The 6,000-nt window shown below is 43.4% G+C and overlaps 1 protein-coding gene across 1 annotated transcript in view; it reads left to right on the forward strand.

The window, feature by feature from the left end:
- The window catches only part of LOC145393751 (uncharacterized), a 247,243-nt gene that overhangs the window by 19,905 nt on the left and 221,338 nt on the right, over positions 1 to 6,000 (forward strand). The window lies entirely within an intron of this gene.

Raw genomic sequence — 6,000 nt, forward strand, 5'->3', positions numbered from 1 at the left:
AGGGGTATCAGGTCTGGTATAAGGGGTATCAGGCCTGGTATAAGGGGTATCAGGTCTGGTATAAGGGGTATCAGGCCTAGTATATAAGGGGTATCAGGCCTAATAAAAGAGACGAAACCCCGTAATCACTAGTCCATGTCCAGTCCACACTTTTTAAAAATTAGTAATATTTCGCGACCGTGTGTATATTATTAAGATGTGGGATGAAAAGGTTATGTACACACACACACACACACACACACACACACACACACACACACACAAAATATGTATACGATAGGTGAATTAATTATATAAAGAAGCCTATGTGGATACTTAATGTGAAAAAAAAAATGACATATATAACGAGTGAAATAAGATAGATGAATGTGATAATGTATAAAGCAGATCATGTGATGCTTATGGTGGATATAATAATAATAATAATAATAATAATAATAATGCGTGTATATATTAAGCTCTACAGGTGTGTTAGTGCCGAAAGGTGTTAATGTGGCTGGGTGGTGAACACAATACACTCTGGTGGGTGATGTATGATCCGCCCGCCACACCGTAACGACACCACAACATGCACACACACACGCAAAACACACACACACACACACACACACACACACACACACACACACACACACACACACACAAGCCACACCTTCATTTCCACTTAGAAGTACACTCACGCCCACACCTTCCCAGTCATGTCACCTTAATGTACAACACCACACCTTTTCCCTCTCGAAACAGTAAACACACAAAAAAAGCAAGAAAAATACATAAAAACACATGCACAGGGACGCAAACACACGCACCTTTTTACACCTTCAGTCTTTCAAATCATAAACACACACATACACCCTGACGAACACACATAAAAATACATGTACATATATTCACTCACACTCTACACACCAATAAATACAAGTATACAGACGTTTTGTTTGAACTCATCTTCAAAATCACACACACACACACACACACACACACACACACACACACACACACACACATTCGGAATCAGACATACACCGATTCTCACTCACACACAATCAGCCACACGCTCATTCCAGCAAAACAAATTCAAATAAACACACAGACACACACATACACGCAGCATACGTACACACCCATTCACAGAAGCCAACACCCACACGCACACAAGCACTTCCACCCACTCAAGAGCATTATACATCTGCGGTCTATGTTCCTTTACAACACGAAAACATATTGATAACACGCTGCTGTTGTTGTTGTAATTGTTGTAGTTGTTATTGTTGCAGCTTAATCGTGAACTCGGTGAACTGCAGGCTTAAGCATCCCTTCTGCAGAGAGTCGTCCCGTTATATCAGTGCCACCACATGAAGGCGTCCCTCGATACCACCCAGACCTTCCTAAATCTATCATTGATAATCACATGGGCTTGATATCTCCCTCCTTTTAGTTCGGAATCCTTGAAATGTGAAAGAATTATTGACCGGGAATTATAACTCCGTCCATCAATATCAACCTTCCCCCTCCTCTCTCTTACTCGAAAAAAATCCCTCCATTCCTCTCCTCCCCTCCCCTATCTTCCCTCCCTCGCCCCTCCCCCCTCCCTCTTCTTGCTCACTACATTACTAAGAAAAATTCCCCTTCACTTTCCACAACTAGCTTTCTCCTTCCCTCCCTCTCCGCTAACCCTTTCCCTCTCATTCCCTCGTTCACTGAGAGAGAGAGAGAGAGAGAGAGAGAAAGAGAGAGAGAGAGAGAGAGAGAGAGAGAGAGACTCTTCCTCTCATCTCTGCCCATCTCCCTCTCCTTCCCTCCCTTCCCCATATACCCCCCTCGTTCTCTCTCACTTCATGACTAAGTAAAATTCCCTCCATCCCACGTCCCTCCCTACACTCCTACCCCTCTTCCTCTCATCATCCCTCAATCCTGTCCCTCCACCCATTTATCTCAACCCCTCTCATTCGCCCAACCCCTCCCCATTCTCACTACACCCCTCCCTCTCTCATACCTCCCCATCCCTTAATCCCTCTCCCCTCCCCTCTCCACCCCCCACTCAACCCTATACTTCCACTCCACCCAACCTCTCCCTTTCTCACCACACCATCCCTCCTTCTCTCGCACTTCTTCTCCCCCCTCCCTCGTTCCTCCTCATCCCTCCACCTCTCTCCCCACCTCCCCCACCCCTATCCCCCTCCAATCACCTGTCACCAGCCCTGATCTGATTGGTTAGTTGGCCGGGAGATCAGAGCCCAATAAAAATAATCAGGGTCTCATCGGTGATTCTGAGCTAATCTGCTGCCAATCATACCGGGACTTGTTCGCAATTTGGGGCGCCTGTTTCAGAATGCGTCCAGGCTGGGGCGGAAAAAAAAAAAAAAAAAAAAAAAAAGATGGTGGTGGTTGGCGCGGCACGATTTTGTGGGGGGTTGTGGGAGGTCTCTCTCTCTCTCTCTCTCTCTCTCTGCATGTGTGTGTGTGTGTGTGTGTGTGTGTGTGTGTGTGTGTGTGTGTGTGTGTGTGTGTGTGTGTGTGTGTGTGAGAGAGAGAGAGAGAGAGAGAGAGAGAGAGAAAGTAAAGGAAGGCAGACTGATAGGAGACGAAGAGAGAGGAGAGGGAAGAAAAACAAGAGGAAAGAGGATGGAAAAAAAAATGAAAGAAAAAATAAGAGGTACAAGAGGGAATAGAGGAAGAATAACTAAAGAAATGGGGAGAGATGTGAGAAGATTTTGGGAGGAAGAAAGAAGTAAGGATAACTGAAGAAAAGAAGGAAGGAAAAGGAAGGAAAAATTAGTACACAATAATAAGTATCACGGAATAAATGAGAGATACATGAAGGACTGAATGACGAACTGGGTGAAGAGGCCAAGATAAGAGAATGAACTACCAGGTTTAGTCACTACTGGAAAAAGGATTCATAAAACGAGAGAAGTGAAGGCTAATGACTATCTACCTCTCTCTCTCTCTCTCTCTCTCTCTCTCTCTCTCCCACGTCCAGCCTCTTGCGGTGGATCTAACCTTATCAGCGTAATCAGCTGATGGAGGGGCCTAGGCTCCCCCACTACGATTAACCTGGGGGATTTAACTGGGAGGGATTTAACGGAGTGGGATTTAACTACCTATAGTAGCCGCAGCGAGAAATGAACGTTGTGGTGGGGCAGCCGGGATGACCTGGGATTCCCCCACCTAAGCCATATTTACATGTCACCGACCATCGGCCACCGCTGCAGCCCCACTCCATGATCCTTACCCTGTGTCTCTGGCTTTCTCTTTCTCTCTCGGTTTCTATATAAACTGCTGTATTTCCGAAACTAATTATGAAATTATTATGACTTTTGTTCCACACCACCTTTGAGGTAAAAATCAAGGAGAGTTTTCTGTATAAAGGTTTCCCCCCCCTCCTAAATGTGGCATATGAGCGGGGGAGTGCGGCCTTGCCGATACCTCCGCCTGACCTATAATTATACACTCGTCAGAACTGACCTGCCCTCAGACAAGGGGGGGGAAACCTTTATACAGAAAACTCTCCTTGATTTTTACCTCAAAGGTGGTGTGGAACAAAAGTCATAATAATTTCATAATTAGTTTCGGAAATACAGCAGTTTATATAGAAACCGAGAGAGAAAGAGAAAGCCAGAGACACAGGGTAAGGATCATGGAGCGGGGCTGCAGCGGTGGCCGATGGTCGGTGACATCCTACCTCTATGGTCGGTGACATGAGGATATGGCTACAGTGGGGGAATCCCCGGATGACCGGCTGCCCCACCACAGCGTTCATTTCTCGCTGCGGCTACTATAGCACGAAATCCGGGCTGCCCCGAGGAGTACCAGTGTGTGTGTGTGTGTGTGTGTGTGTGTGTGTGTGTGTGTGTGTGTGTGTGTGTGTGTGTGTGTGTGTGTGTGTGTGTGTGTGTGTGTGTGTGTGAGAGAGAGAGAGAGAGAGAGAGAGAGAGAGAGAGAGAGAGAGAGAGAGAGAGAGAGAGAGAGAGAGGGTCAAATAAGAAGACCCTACAATTACACCTTCCAAGAATCCCTCTCACCCTCCCACACACAACAAAATTACCCTCCAAGAAAGAAGCACTATTTAAGGATACAAATTGACCTACGTATTGAAATAGAAAATGTGGTGTTGATACTGCTATTAAAAGAAACACAGTGACTTGGGTATTAAAACAGAAGAGAGGGGAGGCTATCTGATACTGCTATTGTCCTATTTTAAGATACAGATTAGTTTACGTGTCTGTATGGAGAAAGGAAGGCTAGATGGTATTATAGAGAGTTCTTAGTAGCCTAGAAATAGACTGTGACTTGGAAATATATTGTGAAATGTATAGAAGGCAGTAATTTCAACAGTATGACAGTAATTTAAACTGTAAGGAGTATCATCACCACATAATTTTTTGTCCAATAAAACTCTCCCAAAAATACGAGTATATAAATTCCTTGCAAATAACAGCGGCATAATTTTGGCATCTTGTAATACACTGCCATAAGACATAAAAATCTATACAGTAAACCTTGAAATTATTCCCCCCCCAAAATTTTTTTTTCCAATTTACCCTCTTATACAGGTGAAGCATAAAGGAAAAACAAAAATTAGCTACAGAAAGCCGAAAAAACACACCAAGACACGTAATTAAAAAGAAAATGAAGATGAAAGATGAACTAAGAATAATATGAAGAATAAGATGATGGACGTGACATGAAGGACAAAGAATCGGTTTTAATATTGTAAGCCGAAGAAAATAAATAATAACTAAATAAATACATACATACATAACCATGCCCGTGAAGTTACTGGCTCCTAGCACCTTATCCTGAGCGATTAATTTTCCGTATTACACCTTAACCCTCTGAGAAACACATCTTCCAACATTATACTCTTGCAACCGACATAGAGACTCCTCGTGCTGAAGGGGTTAACTTTCTGTCTCCTATATCTCATTCTCAGTTGAACAAAATCGTCTGAAATTAAGTGGATATTATACGACAGCGATTTTGTTCCTTGCTAAATATTCCCCAAGACGATTTCATTCAGTTTAGGGAGACGCCTCGTACTGAAAGCGACAGAAATTAATCAACACCAGTCCCCTAGTGCGATAATGTGTGTGTGTGTGTGTGTGTGTGTGTGTGTGTGTGTGTGTGTGTGTGTGTGTGTGTGTGTGTGTGTGTGTGTGTGTGTGTGTGTGTGTGTGTGTGTGTGTGTGTGTGTTCATTCTAGTTAGCCTATATGATACACTAGTCGCCCTGACGGGATAATATGAGACCAGAAAATTACTAAAATTATACATAAAGCGGATCAAACTGGACAACCAAATAATAATAAAAAGAGAAAAATTAACAGATCATACGAAGCACACTGGACAGCTTAATTAATTCAGAAAACAATAAATAAATAAATAAAAATAAAAACTAAAATTGCAAAAGATCAAACGAATTAAACCAAAAATCGAATTAACATGAAAACAGAACAAGAAACTAATTAATAAAACATAACCAGGTGTGTAGATTAACGTGATGCAATAATTTTTAGACGAAGCAAAAAAGAAAAAATCATATTATCCATTGCCATATATATATATAATGTGTGTGTGTGTGTGTGTGTGTGTGTGTGTGTAATTCACCGGGTCGGTCAGGATCACTTGATGGTCGTGATCGTCAGCATTTTACCCTCCCGGAAGGGAGCTGAGAGCTCATATAGTCCGATCTAAGGGCAAGGCTGTGACCTTCACACACCCACACACCCGTCCCCTTGCTCAAGGGGGACAGTAACCACCCACTTCTTCAGTGAAACTTTTCGCAACCTGAGCGAGGCGCGAACTCCTGTCTACCAGATGGCAAGCGAGAACGTTACCACTGCGCCAGCGAGTGTGTGTGTGTATGCGTGTGTGTGTGTGTGTGTGTGTGTGTGTGTGTGTGTGTGTGTGTGTGTGTGTGTGTGTGTGTGTGTGTGTGTTAGATAAATTTGGTACTCTCTATCTCTCCTTTTCTTCTCTTTTTCATTCCAATTTCTTG

This window comes from Coenobita brevimanus, chromosome 25 (genome assembly GCF_032717465.1).
Source record: "Coenobita brevimanus isolate Jiangsu-jjx chromosome 25, ASM3271746v2, whole genome shotgun sequence".
Classification (NCBI taxonomy): domain Eukaryota; kingdom Metazoa; phylum Arthropoda; class Malacostraca; order Decapoda; family Coenobitidae; genus Coenobita; species Coenobita brevimanus.